Genomic DNA, 25,924 nt, shown 5'->3' with positions numbered 1-25,924 from the left:
GCAGACACTAAGAGCACCCTCTGGTCATGGAGTCCAGGGACATGAGTCTTGACCCTAGTGCTGCCCTGTGCAATCACAGCCACGGGGTAACTTGGGTCTCACCACCATGTGGTTCATTGTTCTTTTAAAAATCTAATGGCTCAAATAATGTTCAGAATCATTATTTGCATTTTTCTGGAAATGGGTGTGCAGTGGGATGGACAGGAAAAAAAAGAGACGAGAGGCAAACCTAAAAGCAACTATTGCAATTATAATAAAACTGGAGATCAGATAAGATGGAAAAACACCTCCTTCCATTAGCCAAAGAAAAAGGATTTAAGTGTCACTGGGACGTTTGCTCCTGTCAGGTACATAGCTGGGAAATTGACATTTTTGTAAGGAAATCAAGTCAGAGTCTAGAATTCTACCTTTTATGTAGCTTAAAATCTCAATTAGAATGTTTTTGCTACTATCAATTTTTATTCTGAATGACAGCATTTGGAAGGAGAGAGTTAAAGAAGGAAAAATGCTGAGAAAGATGGAACTGGCATTGCACATGCAAATGAATGCATTGTGGGAGTGGGTTTTTTTCCACTGAATAAATTTACATTTACATCAGTTAGATCTGATGTAATTCTGCAGCCAATGAAACTTAAATATATACATATTTTGTCATGAAAGCCCTCACAGCTATAACCTTTTGATTAAGATCTATTGTAAAACTAAGAATAAATTTCAGTCAATGAACTTTAGATTTGACAACTTTTATTACACATTTTACCCAGAAGTACACTTTAACTGGTATTTTACCTATACTCTATATAAGAAGTCTCCTCCAGTTTTCCTGTTAATTCTCTAGCTTTTGTAACAATTCCCATAAACTGATGAAATTTCATAAACTCCCTCCATAAAGAATGAATAATATCAATTGCCTGCTCTTGGCCAAGGACAATGCTTCTATATATGTGATACGTAGCTACTATTTACATTTTCCCACTGGACTGAAAGTCAATCACAAAATTAACAAGGTGGGGAAAATTGGTGGAGAAATAACTTCCTTTAGGTTAAAGAGTCGCCTACTCCTCTTTCCTGCTTATGTTAGCCATTGCAAAACTAGTAAACATGGTCCTGAGCATCTGACTTGCTCACCTAAGGAAGTGCTGAACATTAGCCTGCAAGCAAGACAGCATAGGAATAAGCAACTCAGCAGTGCTAATGTTCTAAGTGGTCTTCAGATGTAACTGTGATTTTATTTCATCAGTCATTACACCTGGCAAATCAACTAAGCTGAGGTTAAGAGGCTTTGCATGGAGGGACTGTGACAAGATTATACAAGAGTAACTTGCCACTATGTTATCAAATTTAGGGGAATGACAAAATTTAAGACTAGTAACAATAGCCATTTGTTGAGTGCCTCTGTGCCAGACACTGTCAGCTGAACTCTTAATTCTCCCAGCAGCCTTATGAAGTAGACATTTCAGTTTCCATTTTGCAGAGAGAAAGTTAAGGGGCAGAGAGGAAAATTCCATGTCTCATTCCCTCAGTTCATAAATTGCAGAGGTAGGCTGTAGACCAGGTTGGTTTGTCTTTAAAGTGTGAACTCTTCCCACTATGCAGTCCCCCCCAAAGGAAATTAGAAAAGAAACGGACATTACTGGCAAAAACACAAAATTGCCTTTTATTGGCACCATGGGGCAGAAAGAACAATGACTGTGATGTAGAGATTTTCTAGCAAGTCCACTGAAATCATCTTTTAAAATATTCAAATTAGAACAATTGTATCACTGTACACTTGATGATGTTTTGGTATTTACAAGGATCTTTTATCTTGGGTGGCTAAGACCTCATGATTCAATGTATCAAATAGTGAATGTAGTTTACCTAATATTTTTATTATACTTTAATATCTAAAAAATGCTTTCTTACACATCATCCCATCTGATGCTTACAGAAGGGTGAGATCCAAATCATGGCATGGAACCACACAGGATATTCCAAAAGGAGAATTTTATCAGTAGTTCTCAATTGGTAATAGGTATTAGAATCATCTTATGTTCATTGAAATACAGATTCTAAGATCCCTCTCCCCCAAATTCTTAACCTGTGGTTTTACAGTGTGGGGACCTAGGAATTTGTATTTGCATCAGACATTTGGTGACTCACATACAGGGATGTGGGAAGGGGTTCCCAGTATCACACTGAGAAACACTGGTGTGTATCAGAAGAGCAATGACCTGACAAGGCCCCATGCCCTACACTGTGTGTGGGGATAAGGGGGTTTGGGGTGGTGTCATTTCCAACTACCCTAAGGAGATGACTACTTTCCTCAGCATGGCATATTTTCATAATAGGTAACAAACCCCAAGCAGTAAGTGATGGGGCACAGTCACCTTAGTCCCCAGATGCCATATGCCATAACCCATCTAGACTCTTCAAGCTTTTTGTTTCCAATACCCTCTCAACCTTTTTCCTTCTTATTTTCCCAATCTTCTTTTCCACTCTCCAGGCCTTCTAAACCCTTAGTGAGACTCCACACCTTTAAAAAAACCTTGCCAACAATAAATGTACCTACATACCAGCACCATGATGGAGTCCATCCCCAGAGCTCAGAGCGTGTGTCTAGCAGTTCAGCCTGTGACTTAAAAGCCACAACAGTGTGAAGGTAGAAGATTTTGCATCTCCATGTAACATTAGGAACTCAGCAGTCTCAGCATACATAAATCTATTTTTCTGGTTCAGGATCCAGGAAGGAAAATTTCAACCTCAGAATCTGCATACTCAGCCTCAAGCTTCCTGGGCCCGGAGGGAGGCTCCCAGCACCAGGTTGGGACTGCTCCCAGCACACTGGTTCCTACTTTCTCTTTGTTTGTGTCTGTGAGCCCCACTGAACCTAGAGGCCATGCTGTATTCCCACCTGATTCCCAGAGCCTAACCCAGAGTCAGGCAGGTAAAAAATAATCACTGGATGTTTTTATGTAAAAGTCACACCAAGGAAATTAACCAAACAGCAAATTGGTTTAGGGGGGTGAGGGGAAACCCATCACAGCAGTTAGTCATTGAGTTTCTGCATTTGTCTCTTCCCCTTGTTTACACAACAGGAACCAGATGGGCTTTTCCTTCTAGACACACATATTGCAATGAAATCCATAGACTGGATCTTTATACAGTAAATGGAAATTATTCTGCTGGGTGATTTTTTTTTTTGGAAGGAAACACTGTCTTTCCCTGTTGGTGGAAAGGCTTCACCCAGACACACTAGAAAGAAGGTCTGGAGGAACATAAACTCCTTACACTGTGTGTGATGGGTGTGATTTATTGCAACTTCTTTTAATTCGTAGAAGCCAGTGAAGGGGCAGCCTCGTTGGCATGATGTAGGGTTATTATTACACTCTTGGGCAGCAGGGTATTTTCCAGGCACTCTGTATTCCCTTATTTACCATCCCTACAGTGCCTGCAGGAAGGAAGGTCAGCATTATCACCCTGGCTTAGCAGGAGAGAGATTGCAAACCAAGAAAGGTAAGAGGCAGGACATGCTGAATCAGTGCTGAACAATCTCCACCAGCCAGGATTGCTGGATCCATTCCTTTGAGAAAAGCAGTGCTTTCTAAAGCCTCTGCAGATATCTGGGTGGGCAAAGACCAGGGCACAAGCTTCAAGAACCCAATTCAACCTGACTACTTCAAGAGAAAGTAAATGGACACTGCCCCTTAATCTGTACACTCAGGATTTACACTCTCCAGTAATGAGGAACTAAAAGCAGTGCTTAAACCACACACGTCATTCACAAAGTATTAAGGCTAATTACTAATGTCTGTTAGCAGAGCAGCAACCTACATCCAGTGGGCAGGCAGGAGAGTGGAGCCAGTTTCCACAGAACACCTGCCTATTTTTAGCTGTCCTGCTTTGCATTCGGTAAAGTAATGGGTAGAGTATGAAGCATGTTTACTTGGAGCAGTAACTTGAAACACAAAGCAATGAATTCTGCTTCACCTCTTCCTCTCTCTACCCAACACATACCAACACTAAAGCAATGTGAAATTTTAACCTACCAGGATGAGATGTGGTTTTGCAAGCCCAAAGACCTAGGCAGGGTTGTTTCCCTCTCTGCTGGAAAAGAGATAGAGGGGAGGTAAGGAGACAAAGGTGAAAGAAAACGTCACACCTAGTGACCGAGAGTGGAGGGCTGGCAATAACTGCAAGCATGGCCACACACCAGGAGTGGCAGCATCACTGGGGAGCTGGTTAGCAAGGTCAGCTGTTGGCTCTCACCCTAACATACTGAGAGTCAGAATTTCTGAAGGTGGAGTCTGGGAATTTGTGTTGAATAAATGCTCCAGGTGATTCTATGTGTATTGGACATGGGAAAGCACTGGCCCTGGGGGTCAGACAGCCTGGCCTTGTATAATGCTCCATTATTTCTTGGCTCTGTGACCTTAGGCCAGTTAAGTAACATCTCCAGGACCCGCTGCCTTCCTTAGTAAACTAGGTATAATGGCTAAAGTGCCTATGTCATGGAGCTCTTGGGTGGTGAGGATTCTGAGATATTGCGTGCACAGCAGTTCCATCAGGATCTGACACATAATAAACTGTCACTAAACTATACAGAAAAAATACAGACTGTCCCTTCCTCATCTCTTAAACCCCACTTCCACCCAGTGCTCATGCTCCCAACTTCTCCCCAAGGGTCACTCCTGGCCCACATTCAACTCTGACTTACAAGAAACTCTTGGATCCTGCCCAAACCATCATGGCCTATTCATTCCTGGCTCATAGGCCGTCCACAGAGTTCTTCAGCTCCCCACTAAAGCCCCTGCACCCTGTAGCAGCTTGAGAATCTGAGTTAGCTGCTTAGAGAGATTGCCTAAGATTCCTGGCTTGAGATGGGAGGGGCAGTTGGGTGTGTCTTCCCAAGAAGTCAGAGACTCCAGAGAATCACCCATAAAGTGCTTATAGAAACATTGGCCTTGAACTCACTTCTTATCTCCGATATGCTGCCTAATGAATGTTTGTTGAGGAAATGAATATACATTTAACTTGGAAAACATCATTGCAGGCTATGGAGGCAGCAGATTGGACTGGGCTTCTCCTCTCAGTGTTTTTATGGTTCATTGATCCATTTAGCGGTGCCAAGGAAGCTTGGTTGCTGTAGCATCCTGTCAATTTTATATGCATGCCAGACAAGCTCATTTCCAAATAAAAATTATCATAATTTGTAACAGAATTAAAAAAAATACTTTGGTTCATTCCTAAGAAATTCATTACAGAAAGTTAATATAACCATGGATTCCTTTGGTGTAATGTTAGGGAAAGTGAAAGTCAAATCTTACAATGAGTGAGCCTGATGGTCATGACTGTTGATAGGGGTGTGTGTGTGTGTAAACATAGGAAGGCCACCAGGATGGAAAAAAACATATTCCAGTAGTACAGGGGGAAACTTACATGTATATGTAGTGATTGGCAAGAAAAGATCTGAGAACTCTTTTCCTTTCTCCAATCCTGCTAAGACCAAAGAGTGCTCTTGACTAGGGCTTCTCATACTATCTGTTGTGAAAGACAAGCTTTATTTTTTGGGTTTTGCCTTTTCATTTCCTATCTGTTGTGAACCAGGACAATAAATGCTCTAATATTATTTTAAGAAATAAAATAAGAGCACACAAATCATCTCCCAAGGTTGCCCTTGCATCAAGGGAAGGAACTAAACTCCGCAAAAGAACTACTTCTAAAATTCTAAGACTATCAGGTGAGCAAAGGATATGACACAGTTGCCCCAGGTTGTGGAAGACAGTGGTGGCAGAAATAGAAGGCTCTTCACCCCCGCGGGGAGATCCAGTGTTCTGGGAATAGCCTACTGGTGTCACTGATGAAGGTGCAGCTCAGCACACCTCTCACTTCCTCCCACTTTCCCTTTGTTTGGTTGGGGGTGTCATGGAGAGTTGGAGATGCCCAGTGGAGATGCCGATTTGGAAAGCTTACTGTGCATATTTGTTATTTATTTTCTCTTTTGATTTCTACTTCCTGCTTTAATCTTGCTCGAACAGCACTTGCTAGAAGTGGAGAGGGAGGAAACAGAGCTTCCTAAAAAGGCAGATTCCTAAAAGTGGCAGGAGCATGGCTATCAGAGGGGAAGAGGATGCCTGGGCCTTTAGTAGCAATATTTTCAGAAAAGGGATTTTGAAACCATTTTGGCTTATAATAATTGACATTGCTTAATCACTGATTTGGATCTGGGAGAAAACCTAACCTAATACTCTGACTCTCATTATTACCACAGAAGTCTTCCCCTCAATGCCCTGACATTTCTTCTTCCTGCTGTTTGTGGTGCTGCTCATTTATTTCCACCTCTGCTTCTACCCTTTCAAAAGCATCATTTTATCCCTCAGACAGTCGCTACACACTGCCTCTGCACACCACACGCTATGTCTGCCCTTCCCTTGGGGGCCTATTGTCTGTTATGACCTGGGGCTTTTTGTCTGCAGGCTTTTCTTCTCCGAAACATGTCCATTAAAAAGCATATCCTGTGAAGAGGAAGTAAATAAATATGGTGGTAGTGATAATAATGTGATATCTTTGAGCAGTCTCCCTCGATTCGATGAGATATCAGACGCCCCAGAAAAGTCTTTCCCAGCTCAGAGCCCACAGAGGCATGAATATATCTTAAAAAACCAGCCTCACTTGCACTCAACGATGAGCTTAACTCATTAGTTTGTCCCTCATTGGCTATACCAGTCTTGGCTAATCCGTTTCCCGTGCATGCACTTCATTTTTTCCGAGCCCCAACCTTGACATGCTCTCTCGTTGGGTCACCGAGGCTGCTGCTCCCATGGGGCCTTATGGCCTGACTGTCGGCAGCTTACACGGAGTCATGGAGGCTTACTTCAGTCATCTGTAAAATGGAAATACCAGTAGCACTTATCCCAGAACGCTGCTGTGAAAATCAGATGAGAGAGTGTATATAAAGCAGTCAATGCAGTGTCTGGGATGTAGTAGACACTAAATAAACTTCTTTTTGTCGTCTGTATTTGTGGACAGGATCAAGACCATATCCTTTAATGAATAACAAACATTTGAAGAAATTTAGTTTAAAATAGAATATAAATGAATGTTCTAGTTGGTTCCTATGAACCTGTTGTTCATTCCTTCAGCACAGGTTTACCCAGGGCCTACGTAGAGCTGGCTTGTATACCAGGTAAACTGGGAGAAGCAGGTCCATAAAAACAATAGCTATTCTTATAACAATTCTCATATCTATTTTGCTAGCTAAACAAAGATCTGAGGGAACCTACTGATGCTCTATTGTGTCCTTGGGAAACCTGATTGCTTGTAAAAATCTACCTGAAGTAACGGTCCCCTGAGCTCCCACTCACGTTGGAGGCAACTTTGAGGACAAGCACAGGCAGGGAGAGGAAGGGGGTGCAGCCTACCAAGGCACCCCAAGCCCAAAAGATCCAGGGCCAGGGAAAGTCGGTCAATGGCAGCTGCTATGCAACAGCAGCTGCTATGGCAGAGCCACTGGCACACCTCAGAAAGGCAACCCACAAGACTCGCCAAATCCCCCTTTAAATTAACTGGCCGCCGCATCTTCCCGCAGGATGTGCGCTGCAATGTCAGGCGCCCAGCCATGGGGTTCCTTGCCACTGTTGTTTATAAAACTGAAAGAGAAGCAGCAGCGCTGGTTGCAGATTAATCTCCTCAGTCCGAAGGATTCGAGCACCCGGTCCATCATCTCTGGGCGAAACACTGTGCACACCCTCTCAAACAAAAAGCATACGTGACCGGCCGGCTTGCAGAAGGAACCCTGCGCCCGCAGCCATGGCAGGAGCTGGTTTTTTCCTTCCTGTCTTTTCTTTCTTTAGTTTTGGGGGTTTATTTCTTAAGTGCCTTTTTAAAAGGGAGCAGAAAAGGCTCTCCTTTAGAAAACATTTCCTGGTTTGGTGGGGGGGGGGGGGGGGATAAATAAACAAATGATAACACCAATCAGCCCTCTTTGCTTACAGCCCGCAGAGTCAATCTGCCTCCTGGCTGTGGAGCCACCAACCAGCAAAGGCAAACTAATTAGACACAGACAAACACTTAGGCAATCACACCTTGTGAATGTAAGCGTCTTCCTGTCATTTGGCAAGTCTCTCAGCTGCCTCCGAGCGTGAGACAACAAATCCCCTGCAAACAAGTTCCTCGCTCTCCCGTTAGTGAGACCTAACGGCTCACAATGGCTGGAGGTGAAAGGTGGCAGTCTCGTCAGGTAATGACATCTCTCCCACAGCCCATATTAAAACAGCGGCACTTGTTTAGACTAGCCTATTTGCACCTACCTACAGAGGGCCTTTTTAATGTAATTATTAGCCTCTGCCACCCTGCTTAGGATTTGAAAATATCGTTCATTTTCATCTTGCTTCAGCTACCGCTGCTATCTCCTATTCGGTCTCAGTCACCTCATCTTCCCACAACCAAGTGCAGAAACAGGCATGAGCTAGAAGAGCAGAATTAACAAGAACAAGTTGGCAGGTGAGCTATGTGACAAAAAGGAAAAAAATCTAAGAGATTTGACGATATATTCTAATCACTACCTGTCTGTAGAAATCTTGAAAAAAAATTAAATGGCTTTTCTTAGAGAGACCCAAAAGTTATTGCACTTACTGACCAAACCTGGAGATGTAAAAGCCAAGAGGCTAGAATGTAATAATAGTGTGCAGCCCATAAGCAACTGTATGTTGCTTTAAAAAAAAAAAAAGGAAGAAGGTTAGAATCTATTGACAGGCTGGCTCAGGAGCTCTGATAACTGCTCATCATAGTGCAGAATTCGGCCTTTGACATTTTAAGTAGCTGGGAGGGACGGTCCCACCTGACCTCACTCCGTATTATTCAAACAAATGCATCACCATGTAAAAGTTTGGCTGATACATGGCAGACCTGTAGGTCAAAGACCACAATTTATAAGTTCCCTGAATGGTTTCCTTCTCTGCTGGTAAGTATCCAGGTCATATTCTGGCAGCGCAGTGAGGCGTTTCATCAGCCCACTATTAATTGTTAAATATCTGCTGTTGCTCTGAGCTGTGCTCGCTTAAAAATGATAAAAACGATGCAGTTGACTTTCTGCCGAGATGATTTTCAGTCTTGCTCCACATACCTTATTGGTGCTCCAGTTGCACTGCAAATTATGGCAACTGTTCATGGTTATAAACCATTATAATTAATAATAAATAATAAGCTTATTAACAGCTTAGACTGTTATTAAAGAGACACTTTTGCATAAAGCAATGCATGTCTTCCTATTTTCTTCCTGTATTTTTCCCTTTGTCTCTTCACCTTTATCTTCTTCCCCTGCCGCCCTCTAGTGGAAGAGGCAGATTTTATAGAAGTCCGTTTCTGGGAAAGTAATCAGGGCCACAGTGGCTCCAGAAATCTGGAATAGCCTGGGATAAATCTCCAAGGGAGAAAGAAAATTACCTCAGTAAAGAAAGTAGCTGGAAGGGAGTGTTTATTCCGCCTTTCCTGAACTGCCACCTTGTGCAAGGAGCTGTCTGGGTAAAAGAGGTAGGAGACAAAAAGGGGAGTGGTCCTATTCAATCCACTGAGGAAGAGAGGGAGATCAACAATTAATTAATTAATTAGTCTTCCTAACCTAATTCTAAATCAAATGCATTGACCACATTGTCAGTGCGAGATTCTACATTACCAGCAAGAGATTGCCTCTCAAAACTTGAGAATGAGAATAAAAATTCAAACTCACAACATCAGATGAGATAAGGTTACAAGGAAACAGCATTATTTTTTCTAATAAAAGACACAGTTTTAAGAAAAGCACTTAGAGAGGAAAATAAAAGAAATACAAAGTATTGCTCTGTACTCTCTGTCTCTCTTTTTGAAGCAGGAGACTGAGGACTTCTGTACCAAGATGGTGTCATAAAGCAGTGGCTGAGATGCCCACCCACCTATCAATTTCTGATAAAATAATTCAGGAGATTCACAAAAGGACAAAAATTCATAATTGATCCTTCTGAATCCAAACAATATGGAGGAAAATGACAGAAAAACACGTTGATCTCAATGTCAACTTACCAGCTCAGGATGTAAGTTGCAGCAACAAAGAGAACAGGTAGCCATCCTTCAGCTGCACTGGAAACTATCTTGTGAGCTTCAAGAACACTGTTGCTTTGTACAGCCATTTCAAAGATAGCCTCATGGGGGCTTGCAGGTAAGCTGCAGTACCTTGCATCCTGGCCTATAGTCTCCTGTAGGTAATGTGTTATAATCAAAGGAAGATTTAGGAAGAGTTGTGAAGGAAGTCATGAAGAAGCCTTGCTTGATCTTTTAGATCACCATGTCACAGGAACCACTGCAGGCTCCTCTTCCCTCTACACATAGTCAAAGACTAGATAGATAGGGTTTTATTTTGAGGAATTGGGATTGTGTATGTGTATATATACATACACACATATGCACAGAATTAGGAATGAGCACTTACACTGACAAAACGTGCCCAAGTCACTTGAACCATTCATTGGAAAACCCCATCATATGGGTCAGAGACCACAAGCCACTAGGAGCATGAAGGTTCAGGAAACCATAGACTGGAGGAAGATATATTCAGGCAACAGGACTGCACAGCATTGGTCCTGTGTGTCCCCCAGGAAGAGGTTCCTCAGGAATCTTGGAATGAGAAGCCAAGTCCAAGAACATGGGAGCAAAACAGAAGACAGGGTATTCTAGAGGCTGAGAAGGGCTCAGCCTTGATCCACTCATTAAGTTGTCTGAGGAAAGTACACTACCACCCTACACTACCCAGGGCTCTGGGTTGTTCACCTGGCTTTTGCAAGCAAGACAATCAACCAAAGGACAACATGGCCTCAGGGACCTTTTCAGAGCAAGTTCTAAGGCCTGCTTGGGTCAGTTTCAGGCATCCCTCTGTTCACACTATCTGACTCTAAATTTATAGTAATAACTAGAGCCACAGAGCATATCATGAGGGCAGAAAATAAATTATGTTCATTGCATATTGCTTCCAAAAGCAGGGAAGTGCAATATCTTTAAGAAATAATTTCTTTTCAAAAAACTGTTAAAAGTTCAAGTGCATAAGCAGGGGTTACAAACTGAAATGCCTTTGGGGCCAAAGCGATGACTTTGCTGTGTGAGTCAGGAGTAGGTACCATCGTGAGAAGTGGCACAAGCTGGCAAAAGTTCTCCCCAGTCAAATTGTAAAAGATGTACAAGAATCAGATGCCAGGGTACTCCTTGTACTTTTAACTTTCCCCCTCTGAATGAGAGCAGTAGGAAATACCAGTAGCAACTGCTTGACCCAATTGAGGCTATAATTTCAGCAGGAAAAGGTGGTCTCAACTGGGGAGTAAGATGGAATTATGCAATATCCAGGGCTCCATATGGTCCCTCAGTCAGGGGTGCCATTAGAGTACATCAAATGCATTACCTTCTCTCAAAGAGCTGGCTGGGGGCCTTCTCATTCCATCTAACCACCTGTCCCCTTTCCTTCTTTGTCACAAAGACTCCTCCCTCTCATAAAGCACCAGTATGCTTGGCTCTTACCAATCACAGTGGAGGTCGGGAGGTGTTGAGATATCAGGAGACTGCCAGCTTGACCAAGGCCTGGCACCACTCAGCTCTAAGACTGGAGAGAAGTCAGCTGTCCCTCTGAGAGAGGGTCTGATAGAGTCACTGGTTCAGAATCCAAAGGTCAGTGAGAAGTGTTCATTCAAGCTCGAAGGCTGCACAAAGACAGGAGAAGCCAGGCCCATAGATGCACGAGCAGGGTCTCTGCACTGCCCAGGCTCCATTGGAACCATTTGCAATGCAAGACAGGGTGCCCTACACTTGGCTCAAGTCCAGACAGAAATATTTTGCATCTACTTGTGAACTCGTGTTTGGAGGACTGAAAAATCCCTTTGTTAAAACAGAACAACTTAGGAATGAGAAACTGAGCAGGGACAGAAAGGACAAAAAAAAAACCACTGTCCTTCTAGCTCTGCCTAGAATCAGGGACGGCCTTTGGAACAGCTCTCTGCAGCACTACCCTGAACGCCCAAACCGAAGACTGTCATGTTCTGCTTTTATACCATGACCCCTCCCTCATTTCCATTCATTATTTCTTCCCAGTGGAGCTCTCTGAATAAACCTGTCATTCCTTGAGTCAGCCTTCCTCCACAGCACACTGCAATGCCAGCCTCCATTCTTGCAGAGCTGCATGGCAGAGCCCCTCACAGTATGTAACATTCAGCATTGTTGTTCTTGCTTGGAATTGGAGAATGGAACTATCTTTGTCTCTGAGATTGTTCAGTATCAGGAGAAGACAAATTCTAACCATAGTTGCTTTTATGCTTTTAAGAAACCTAACTCTTATTAAATGTGCTTGGCACAGGTCTGGGCCCATAGAGTAAATGATTAACAAATATTATTGATTAATTGATTAAGTCCCTTCTGCTAGCCCATGTCCAGACACATTTCCATGGTTCTCTTTAAAGGCTTTGCTGCTGTACTGAAGCATACCCTGCTTCAGAAACCCCTGCTGTAAGGTGAAATCACACTGAGAAGAAGAAACACCTGCACAGCAAGGCGTCAATAGAAGGCATGACTCAAAAATGGCCAGAGGCACTTGAAAACCCAAGTTCCCTTTTGTTTGGTAACTTCACTTTTCTAAAGATGAATCATTGATGTGGAAAGAAACTTCAGCCTATTCTGAATTCACCTACAACCACTGCCACCTCCCCTGGCAGAGGAGATGTGAGTCCTCCCTAAACATGTAGGTGTTTGAGTTTCCATGACTTTCAATTCCATGACTTTCAATTTCCATTACCAGCTCTTTATTATCATTAATTCAGGGTTGTGTTCAGTGATGCTATCAGTTCACCCTCCAGACTCTTGGGTCACTTAGGAATTGAGATCTTTGCCTACATTTTATGATGGCAGTAGAGAAAATGGAAAAGTAACTACTTACAAGATATGGTTAGGGCTGAAAACTTTTACTTTAGATGTTTCTATTTTCTTTTCAACTGGCACGCCCCCTCTTGTCTCTACCATATACACCATCTCAAATTATTGACTCTATGGGCCCAGACCTGTGCCAATTTAACTGTCTTTCCAGACCCTTCTCAAATGCAGTCTTCTCCACAGAGCCTTGATTGTCTCCATCGAATGTGACTTCCTCCTCCAAATGTGGTGTCAGGCTGCCTAGGATCTACCCCTGGCCCTGCAAGTTATCAGCCATGGGACTCTGGGAAAGTTATTAAAACTCTATGTGCCCAATTTCCTCACCTGTAAAATGCAGAGAATAAGACAACCTACCTCAAAAGGCTGTGGGAATCTAATAACCCAATTCATGAAAAATGTTTAGAAGAGTATCTGTAAACACTTAACTGAAGCTAAGTGCTACTGCTGGCTCTTAGCTATGAACTCTAATAGGACTTTCATTTCTCTGAAAGATCTTCTCTTACTTCCTTATATGTATGGTATCTTGCCCACCTATCTCTTCTCACTTTTCTCATCTTCCCTCCCTCCCTCTAGGTGGGTTTTAGATGAGTTCAGGGTAAATTGAAGTTCCATCTTAGTGTAAGATGCAATGTCTCATCTCTTGTGGCTGGTTTACATATATGTACAATAAATACATATTGAAATTAAGCATATGAGGTTTATACAGTGCTTACACACAGCATATGCTAAGCTCTAAGCATATACTTGTTGACTTTTTGTTGACATACTCTTGTACCAAGAGAAAGAATCCAAGGGTCTCTATATCAGCATGTGAATTATGTATTTTTGAAACTATCCATATATACCTAAGGAAAAAGACATAACACAAAGTCAGATTTTGCCTTCTGGTAACCTGACAAGAGTATAAAACTCTGACAGCACACACACACAGACTTTCCCAACATGCAGAGCTGTTATCAGCACTTCCCCACATTCCTGGAGACATACAAATGCTGCAAAAGAGACTGGAAACATTAGTGACCAGAGTTAGTAGTCACTGTACTTATCCTCACTCTGATCTGCTGTTAGCTCATTCCTTCCAGATCCATGGCTATACTGTCAGGGTAACCTCTCCTATACCTTTTCATGCTTTATTGGAATTTTTCTCCTGACAACACCTTTTGTCCATCTCTCCTTTCTGATGCTACCACTCTTGTACCAGGTCATTTTAAGCTGCTCCAGGCAGTCTCCAAAGAGACAGACCTTCTCTTTCTGGGCGAACATCCAGGAAGCTCTTTGGAGAGTGATTCACGTACCAATCAGGTGCTGGGAGGACACAGAACACCCACTCAGATAGGATTCAGAAATGCAAGGAAGGACTATTCATAATGCAGGGTCAGGGGATCAAATGAGGAGAGGAGGTGCCCAGGACTAGAAACACTGGGAAGTCATCTCCACCATGGACCTGAAGGAGCAAAGAAGACAGTTTAGTGGAGCTTGGTGAGAGCTGGAGCCATAGATGAGGGGCCAGCCCTCAGGAGCTATAGTCTGGAAGGACACAGCTCCACCAGGCAGGGAGGGTGTTGCAGCCAAGAGGTCAGCTACCAGAAGCTCACTGCAGCAAAGAAAAGGACGGAGCATGAATCTCACAGGTGAGCAGGGAAGAGCAAGCAGAGAACAACCAGCACAGTGCATGTGAAAGTGTACGTATCCAAACCTGTAAATGGAATTGTGGCCCATCACCCTGCACACCATGGTAAAACTCCATCCATGCAACACACTTTCCAAGCCAATCTAAAGAGCTTCTTAGTTGTTTGACTCTCCCTGATCTTTGCTGGTGTTACTGAAGAGACAGGTCATTTTAATTTCTAAAGAATAAAGTGTCATAACCTTACCTGTGATTGTGATTCTCTCAGATGTTCCTCAGGTTTGTGCGACATAAGAATCTCTTCTGGTTGCAGAAAAATGTTGAGGAAGAAAATTTTCTCTTTCCCAGTTAACAAGACCTGGAATAAAATCAGCAATTACCCACAGACTGTGCTTCTTTTTCTTAAGCAGACAATTTGTGTGCTCCAGTTCTGGGTGCAGTTCAGGGGTCTCAAGGCCGGGTGCTCATCAGCATCACCTTCAGAACTTGTATCTAGTACAGAATCCTGTGACCTGCTCCAGAGATTCTCAATTAAGAATCATTATTTAATATTATGGATGCATGATTAGGAAGCTCAACATAGAGATTTTATCTAGACCTCTTTGATCTATCAATAAAGTTTAACATCATTCATTCTGTTACGTTTTTTTGAAGATCTCCCATGTTAGCCCCAAAATAATTTGTTTTTTGGAAATATATACCTGAGGAAAATAGAAATTAACTTTCACATAATTTCATACCCTGAAAAAGATATGAATTTAATTCAAAAGTGATGTTTTTCACAAACAGGACAAGGGTGGGGAAAAAGAAAGGGGACATTACGATTAGCATGTATAATGTTGTGGGGGGCATGGGGAGGGCTGTGCAACACAGAGAAGACAAGTAGTGATTCTACAGCATCTTACTACGCAGATGGACAGTGACTGTGAAGGGGTATGTGGGGGGGACTTGGTGAAGGGGGGAGCCTAGTAAACATAATGTTCTTCATGTAATTGTAGATTAATGACACTAAAATAAAAAAATAAAAAATAAATGAAATAAAAAAAAACAGTTTGTGGTTTAAGAGTGGGGTTGTGGCATTTCTGAAAATTAAAATGAACAAACTAAAATTTGCATATATAGTCTTCCAAGACCAGATCGAATTCCTCCAGAGACTAATCAGCACATTGTAGGAGAAAAGGCACAAAGCCTTTATTCCTCAGTATCTCCAATGGGCAATCTTGCTATCCACCCTAAAGCGTTCTGCTTATACCTCCTATTTTGTTTTTATTTGCTTATTTGTTTGCTTGTTCACTTTAGCACATTTCATCTTCTGGATTTTTAAAAACACTGATTTGTGTATAGACTGTATACTAACATTTTGAGGTCGGAGATTATATTTACTCATTTTCATATCATCAACCACAGTGCTAGTCCATTGTAGTCATTCACTCTATGTCTGTTGAATTAATACATTACTTTAAAAACAAATATACTTGTGAAAAAAATGTACCCGGTACTAATGATGTTTTCCACTAACATGTACCTTTCTCCATCTTACCAACCTATGGTGCCATTCTCAACTCTTCTACTCTGGACCCAGACAAAGAAAAAAATCTAGATCTCAGAGCCAAAGATATCATGCTCAATTTAAGACTGAAGGCACCCAGTGAGTTTCACAACCACAATTTCGGAAAACACGATTTTTCAGACAAATGTTTGTATCTGTTGAGAGAACTCTTGAATTTAATATGATCTCGTGATTTGCTATTACTACTGAAGCTCTCTACAGCTCTCGCACGATGAATTACTCATTTATTTTTAGTCTGAGTCATCTTTAATGAAGGGTTAAAGCCACCTACAAAATGGAGGAAATCATTAAAGAAAAAAAAACTGCAGATAATGGTTAATAGCCAGAAACTTCTGCAAAAGATATGTCTGGAAATACGATTCTTGAAATCATGCACATGTTGAAAAAGGACTGGAACTGATGAATTTTAATGCAACTAGGCAAAAACCCAAGGCCTGTCACACCAGCTGGTCATTCTTGCTTTAGCCATTAAAAGTGGCTTTTTTTGTGACTAACAACAGAAATGTCAGTCAATCAGGCACAGCTGTAGGTCTGGGCCTGGAGCCCACTCCGACTTGCCCCTCCCTGTCTTTCCCCCAGGCTAGGATGGAATGAAAGGGTTGAGATTGGCACAGAGAAAGGGAAAACCAAGATGGTTAAATCCAGATGAAAGATTGATTACTGCAGCATCTCAGGCCTTCACCCATTAGGTAAAGTTTAACCCCTGCAAAGCAGGTCACTTGGCAAAAATGGATGGAAAACACAAACTTCAGGTTGAAAGACAGGGCGGAGGCGAGGGGAGATGCTCTGCTGCATATGGTGTTCCATTAATAGGTATCACACTCCATAATGGGAACATTTTTATACAAATGTGTTCTTTGGATTCCAGCCAAGAGCAGGGCACCCTAGTGAAATCACAATGCACAGCTAATGAGCTATTTTTGGTGAATTTGGCACTAGAGACTAATAGAACCAATTTGTCCCCAAAATGTTAAATCATTTAGCACTTCTTTGGAGGTGCTAAGTGCATCTAGAACTTTTCGGGGCCGTCAATAAAAATTAGAGACTATTCAAAAGCCTTCAGTCTTGGCTTGCGATCTTTTTTCATTAGATTAGAGGTCTGCTGGGCACCTGACGAGCCTCTGAGCAAAGTCTGCTAGCTGTGGGAAGCAAACCATCAGATTGAGCCTCAAATCACCCTCCTGACTGATAAGAGACTAAAGAGACAGTGAGCATTCTTCACCAGCCAGGCTGTCAACCCACGGCTCCTCGATAATCACTTGGATCATCTCCTCACTCCTCCCCATATTCTGCCGTCCAATAATTCCCTTTTTGTGACCCTGCCATTCTCCCAGGCCCATAATCTTAGGACTTTGACTCCTCCGTCATATTTACCACCTGCCCTTGAACTCCATACAGCCCTTGTTGCTACACCACTGGCTTTCTGACACTGTCTGCCAGCACTCCCTTCCACCAGCCTCTCTCACTTCCAGCCCTCCTGCATATTGATGGAAGATGAATCTTCATTAACTAACACTCTCAGAAAGTTACTCACCTATTTGGAAACTTTTAATGCCTCCCCAGTACCTACCACATCAAGTCTGAACTCAGCCATCTGACTGTCAAAGCCCTTTATAAGATGACCCCATTCAACCAAGAAAGCCCTATTTTCCACAAGCTGTCTTACCCTGCCTGGCTCAGGAGAATCATTAACCATTGTTGAATAAATAAATCCCTGCTACTGCTCACCCTAGGGCCCACTACAAAGAGTGAGCAAGTTACACAGAGCTGCCAATGTGAGAAACAGTAAAATCCAGAAGTAAACCTGCAATTTAAAGCATCTGCCCTTGTGAATTACATTTTAGAGGTTAAAAAATGTTTTTCATTTTCATGGTCTATGACTCACCTTGTTCCCACAAAAAAAGCCCTTCTCTCCATGAAGCCAATTTTGGTGTGAATCTACCAAACTTTGTTTGTAACAAATACAAACAATTTTACGAAGAGGGCTGATTGCCTTACACATGTCCTCTGCTCTCCTCCACCTGGCTTTGTGTTCCAGGAACAACTGCATTCATGCTACCTCTGCACCTCTTCCTGGCTTCATCCTCCTCTGTACTTCATCCAAACCCTATTCTGTAAGGCTGAGTCCTAACTCCATCTTTTCAAATATGCTTGCCCAAATACCCCGATACTCCAAGATTCTTTTCCTTGTACAAGACAGTATGTACAATTCTACTTAATACTAAAGTTTCATGTTTCCTGTAGTGCTGATTGCTGATCACTTCATGGGAGTCATTCTTGTTTCCTCAACAAGAATCGTAATTTAAACTTAGTTTCCACATAATGCTATGATCATGGATGGTGACAAATAAATACCTTTGGATTGGTGGATCCATTCACAGTTTATTTCTATCCCTTTGTGCTGAAACTAGGTGCTTGAAAATTCTAGTTAATCAAAAATTAGATACTTTCATGGAGTGATTTTTGGCTACTCTAGATATCAGATGAGAACACTCTAATCTCACAGTATGGCCACTGCACTAGAAAAGACTAACCAGTCTCCAAAAATCTGTGTGCCCCCATATATATTATATAGAGTTGTCACTGAGAAGCAGCTGCCCAGTAAGGCATAACATTTCCCAGTCATCTTACACTGGAGCAAAGTCATTTAATGTTCAGCAAAAGATTGTGAGCTAGGTCATTTCTGTGCCAAGGCAGCTAAGAAGTAGATGTGCCTTCTCCACCCTCTTTCCTCCAAATTGCCATTTGGATGCCGATCTCTTGAGTCCTTAGAGGATAGTGGAGCCAGAGTGGAGCCAGATGTTCAACAGAGCTGAGTCCCTGAATCACCACATGGAGGAAACATCCTGCAATTTGCATTGGACTGTTACTTACAGGAGAAATCAACTTTTATTGTGTTAGCTTTTATTGTGAAATTTTGGAGTTTGTTACAGCTAACTAATCCACTTACCTACCTCTGAATGAGTGAATTTGTCACTGAGAAACAGAGCAGTTCAAGATGAGAAGCAATTAAACTCCTATGCATTAATATATGATGTGTTACCAAGCTGAAGGCTAATTGACTCTAGAGTATGCCTCTGTACATTTAATGAGGAATTCAGACATGTTCCTCCAGTCTTAACAAAATGGTTTTATAGTATGTCCTAATATACCCAAACCCATGGATGTAATTATCTGAAGTTGCCCAAATATCTTCTTTTTTGAGGTATAGTAGATATACAATCTTATATTGGTTTCAAGTGTACAACACAATGGTTCAACAGTCAGACACATTATTAAATCCTCAGTCCAACTAATGCAGTTACTATCTAGAAGTATAATTACTGGGTAAAATGGTATTTCTATTTTCAGTTGTTTGAGGAACCTCCATACTACTTTGCACAGTGGCTGCACCAATTTACATTCCCACCAACAGTGAAGGAGGGTTCCCATTTCTCCACATCCTTGCCAACATTTGTTATTCCTGTCTTTTGGATAAGGCCATTCTAACTGGTGTGAGGTGATATCTCATTGTGGTTTTGACTTGCATTTCCCTGACGTGGAGCATCTTTTCATGTGCCTGTTGGCCATCTGTAATTCTTCTTTAGAAAAATGTCTGTTCAGGTCCTCTGCCCATCTTTTAACTGGGTTATTTGGGTTTTTTTTGGTGTTGAGGCATATGAGTTCTTTATATATTTTGGATGTTAACCCCTTCTAAAATCTCTTATCTACAGCCCAAAACGCTTTCTTGAACTAAAGAACTGTATGCGTATATATAATTGCTACTAGATATCTCCATCTGGGTGTTCCACAGGCCCCTCAAACTCAGAATCTCTGATCTCATCTCCTTCTCCCACTCACCTTCACCATGTTATTTATCCAGCTAAATTTCACCTCCACCATGTTATTCATCCAGTTAAATTTCCTATTTAAGTTAGTAGCACCACCGCCAATCCAAATCCAGCCTGTTTTCCCCTTCCTAATATCTATTTATCCTTCCCTTACTCTCTTCTTCCACTGTCACTGCTGGGTTAAAGCTCTAATTACCTCTTATCTGAATTATAACAGTAGCCTCCTAACTGCTCTGTTCTCTAACCCAGTGGTACCTCTCTTTTGCAGGGCTTAAGAATCATCTGGAGACCTTGTAAAAAAGAAATGCAGATTCATGAGATCCAGCCCCCAGTCCTGATTAGTGGGTCTAGGTGGATCCTGGCATGGTGATTCTGGAATGGGTTGTCCATAAAATATATTGCTATTACCCTTTTTAGCTTAGTATCTTCACTGATACATTATCTTTCCATCACACAAATATGATCTTACTCACCTACACAAATTTTCAAAGGCCATACGGTAAAATCAACTTATTTGTGTGAGCTTCAAAGCCTTCTGTTAGTTGGTTTTAGCCTACCCACCAACCTTATCACCCTCCATTTTCCACCTGACTATGGATTCTCTACAGACTGTTACAACTTAGGATTTTTCAACTTTATGATGGTGCAAAAGTGATACACATTCAGTAGAAACCATATTCTGAATTTTGAACTATGATTTTTTCCCAGGCTAGCAATCTGTGATATGACCATCTGTCATGATGCTAGGCAGCAGTAGTGAGCCACAGCTCCTAGTGAGTCACACAATACACTTACAACCATTCTGTACCCATACAACCATTCTGTTTGGCACTTTCAGTATGGTATTCAATGAATTCCATGCGACATTCAACACTTTATTATAAATGGGTTTTATGTTAGATGTTTTTGCCCAACTGCAGGCTAATGTAACTGTTCTGAGTACATTTAAGTTATGTTAGGCTAAGGAATGATATTCAGTAAGTTGGGCATATTAAGTACATTTTCATCTTATGATATTTTTAATTGCAATAGATTCATCAGGATATGACTCCATTGTAAGGCAAGTAATATCTGTAATAATTTTTTTCATCTACTTTCTTATACTTTCAGAATTTCTCTTACCTCTCTGCCATCCCTAAACATGCCACCTGGACAACACCTACTCCTCCTTCAAGTCTTAGCACCAGCACAAGGCTCTGGACAGCAGGCTTTGACTTCTAAACTCTTTCTGTTCCTTCTACACAGTTGACCTACCTGTTCTGTAATAATAATGTGCTGGGATTTCTTGTGTGTGCATCTAACTTCCCCCACCAGACTATAAACTTCTCCAGGGCAGGAACCAAATCTTTCTATCTGTGTTTTCACAACACTCCAACATTTGCTCAATAGACCTACATATAAGAGCTAACTATATTGTAAAACTTGTAGAAGAACACATAGGAGAAAATTTCAATACCATGGGTTGAGTTGTATTCTTCAGTATGATAACAAAGCATGATCCATAAAAGAAATTGGTAAATTGGTCTTCATCAAAATTTAAAGCTTTGTGGTTCAACACACATGATTAAGAAAATGAAAAAACAAGCCACAGACTGGGAGAAAATATTTGAAAATTACACTTCTGACAGAACCTGTATCCAGAATATACAAAGAACTTACAACTCAATAATAGAATGACAAAGAATCCAATTTAAAAATGGGCCAAAGATTTGGATACACATTTCACCAAAGAAGATATATGAATGACCAATAAACACATCAAAAGATGCTCAATACCATTAGTCATTAGGAAAATGAAAATTAGAACTTCAGTGAATGATTTCATCATTCTCACTAGAACAACTATAATAAAGCAGACAGACAGTGAAAGTGTTGGCATGAATGTGGAGAAATTGTAATCCCCAAAACATTGCTGTTGGGAATGTAAAATGATGCAGCTACTTTGGAAAACAGTTTATCAGTTTCCTAAAAGTTAAAATAAATTTACCATGTGACCTAGCAATTTTGCTCCTAAATGTCTACCTAAGGAAAACAAAAATATTATCTACACGAGAGAAATGAAAATGTGTGTCCATACAAAGACTTGTATGGGAATGTTCATAGCAGCATTTTTCATAGTAGTTATAAAGTAGAAACAGTTCCAAGAGTGTACACCAACTAGTGAAAAGATAAACAAAGTTGTGGTGACTGTTGTACAAGTCTTTAAATTTGCAAAACATCATTGAATTGTACACCAGAACAGCTGAATTTGAATTTGTGATATGCAACTTATACCTGAATAAGGCTATTTTTAAATAAAGAATAAATAGTAGTTTAATATTCATACAGATATGGCTAATACTGTATAACATATACATTAATGCACCTGCCATGTGCCAGGCAGAGAGATCCAAGCAGTTCATATGTGTTAACTATGTATACATGTTATCCTCCCAACAACAATATTAGTAGGTACTATTATTGTTCCTGTCTTGTAGATGAGAAAACTAAGGTCCAGAGAAGTTACATAACTTGTCCAGTGTCACATAAAGCAATTTAGTCTCAAATTATATAAAAGCTTCGTGAGTTCCATTCAATTCTTCTTTCCAGTTATTTCGACTGGGTAAAACTGACATTTCTGTTAAAACAATACTATGGAAAGCAGGATTTTATATCAACACCAGTGTACATTATCAAAAGCAAGCTTGGTTCATGTTTAGTCTATTACAGCATGTGTATTCATGTCCTTCTGAACATAGAGGGGCGTAAAAGTTGCCAAAACCTCAAAGTTGACCAAAGAGAAGCTCCCTATTCTCTCCGACAAAGACCAGCCTCCAAGTCCCCAGACCCGCTACCATTGCTCCAGAGAATCCTCTGTTTTCCCCATCCTTTTCAAACCCACCACTTACCCATGGCTTACCATGGGCTATGTGTGTGATGACACAGAAAATGCCCATGGAAACCCTAGTGTACACTCCTCTTAAGTAATTAAAATTGCATTTAAGTAAAGAAATCTATTGGTGAAGTCTAGGCTCAATTGCATTACAAGAAACCCTCTGAAATGGTCAGAAAAAAATATCAAAGCCATAAGAAGCTGCATAATTTTATTCAAATACCAGTAAACTTGGGCTGGTGTCATTATGTATTGCACATTATCAAATCACTGCATGGCCGATCTAAATTGAGTCACATGAGTGATATAAATGTGAGCAAAGAGATAGGGTCTGGCTTTAAAAAAAAAATCAGACTTTTTAATTCTACTAAGGGCCACCTGACCCAGATCTAAGATTGACAGAGATGTTTAAATTCTGACATTACTAAAGATAAGAATTTTTTCCCTCTTTCACCTCCTTTTTTCTCATCCCTCCCTCCATAGTGTATTAGTTCTTTTTAGCTGAGATTGAATCGATCATTTCTTCATCACAAATCATAAGACAATTGCAGCAAAAACAAAAAATAGAATTTGACTTGCTGATGTTTAATTATTGATGTGCCTTTTTAAAACACATTTGGCTCTCTGAAATGGTTTCTCAGAACTGTGCTCCATTTCTCATGCTTCCTATTCTGTTTGTTCTTGGCCTCTGCGTTCTTTTTCGATTTTCTGCAGGTGAGCAAACGCTGCATCATCTGCTTTTGAAATGTGTCTTTAGGCATGCTTTTGTTTGACAAAGAATGCCAAGGCTGAGCTGACAAAGTCTGTTTGAAAATCTTTTTCCAGGTATACAAGATCAGTGAGCCTGTTCAGTGTATACTGTGATTAGAATTTTTCTTCAGATATTTATATCAACATTTCAGTTTTAGGGAGAGATGTTTTCTGAGCCTACCTGTCAGAGAGAAACTTATAAAAGATAAGGAACTCTATCATGTATATATTCAAATGCAGAAATCCATTGTGGTAGAGTTGTCATCCTCCCCACTGTACGAGTGGAAAAGAAGGAGGCAGGCTGGAGGCGCACAGCCAGCACTCTCCTCCTATGGGCTGGAGCAAACTTCCGCTTGGGAGTTCTGGCCCTCAGCTATGGGATTTCAGGATTTCACTTGGAAAGACCGAGGAGGTTTTCACAATAAGAGTTTATTTCCTGCGCACTTTCCTTTTGAGGATAGGAGAGCTGCTGCAAAAGTGTGCAAACATACAACTACTAAAGGGAGGTTTCTCCCTATAAACCTGTGTTAGGACAATCAGCCAATAAGAGTTTATGAATATGTATTCATCTAAGAGCTTTGGTATTCAATTTAGTTCAGCAAATATTCATTTTATCCCCAGACATATTTAAAAGTGCAATGCATTTTAGCTAAGAACTCATAAAACCAGAACATATTATTTCAAAATAAGAAGCTATTTTTAAAAGCTACTTCTTTTTGGAAAATAAAGCTTAACATGTTACAAGCTACCACCAGGCTGGTTATCTCCCCCCACCAGTAAGGCTTATGGTCATTTGCTACAAGAAGAGACCACAAAGGGCAGTATAGTGAAAACTTAGACCAGAGGGTCATATCAGCTTAAGAGATGAAATAATTCTTAAGTGTCTTGGGACACCCAGGCAGAAAAAATTAATTTCAAATTTGGTTTTCTGCGGGATTAAATGTATTAATTAAAGCAGGCCCACAGGTTGCTCACCTGAAAACACTTCCTTTACCTTTCCAGTTAACCAGGACAGGCGAACAGAACATTCTGCAGTTATTTTCATATATTCCACAGTTCAGACTGTTAACTAATTCTGACTGACCTTCTCCCAAGTTATAAAAAATAGATTGTACTGGACTACATTTGTCTCTGTTAAATTATATTTTATTAGCCAACCACTTCATTGATCATTTACTGTGAACTAGGCATGATTCCAGGCACTGGGGATATACCTGCAAATGGCACCATCCCTGAACTCAAGGAGTTAACAATCCAGTGAAGGCAGTTTTGCTTTCAACAAGGTTAAAAACAATAAAGGGACTTATAGATCTGGATCTTGGTAAGACATGTAAATAATAATAATAATAATAATAATACCAGCTATTCAAAATTTTTTGCAAAATATGATGGGATGTATAAACTGGTAGTTTGATATTGTATGTAGCTGACTTAAAACAAAAGCATCTTAGACAATGATGTTTTATGTTGTATAATCCATCATTTTTCTCAGAGCAACATTGACATAATTATGTTCCTTTCTCAACAGTATCTTCTATCAAGATGAACAAGTTCATATACCACCTGATTCTGCCACTAAAATGTATGAATGCAAGAGGATTGACTGGCAAATCTTTGTTTTTCTTGTTTTCAAGTGCTAGCGTATGATGGTGACATGCGTCAACCTAAGTTTCTAACCCAACAGAGGCACCTGATGGGCAAAGGCAGGAGTGTCAGCAGAGACAGTTGGCACTTTCCTGAGCTCTGAGTGCCACAGCCTTACTTTGATGCCCATCCCAGAAGTACTGGTACCATGTGCAGATCTTATAACCTGGGGTGCTTTCTACTCACCTAAAAAAGAATGAGAGAGAAAAACTGCATCTGTTATATGGCTAAGTGGATCATTTTCACACCAAACCAGGTAAGTGATGAGTACCACCCCAGATGGCTAGCCAGTCTCAGTGTTCCCCTCCAGCCACTCAAGATCTATGGCATTAAAGAGAATGGTTTTTTGTGTGTGCTTATTCACGGTAGTTTGGGTGCAGCTTTTCAGTCTTTAGCATAGAGACACACCCATGCCAGACACTTGGAGTGTTGCTTTAAGAAATGCTGCGAGATCGTCCCCACAATGTGGCCTGAGAAAGTGTCAGAATCTGTACCAATGAAGCGAGTGAGACAGGAAAAATAAATGTCACTTGAAGATGGTAGAGAATATATACAACCTATCTATTTCATTTTGCAGTTTTCCTAGCTTTAACTGGACACATTATACAGAATCTCTTGTTTTTCTGCAGAAATTTGAGTTATCCATGAATCCCCAAGATAGGAATACCTAATATACTTTGGTAAGTGTTCTTATGCTCACAAATTCAAATGATAAA

This window comes from Manis javanica, chromosome 4, assembly GCF_040802235.1.
Source record: "Manis javanica isolate MJ-LG chromosome 4, MJ_LKY, whole genome shotgun sequence".
NCBI lineage: Eukaryota > Metazoa > Chordata > Mammalia > Pholidota > Manidae > Manis > Manis javanica.
Note: the sequence above shows the minus strand (reverse complement) of the source record.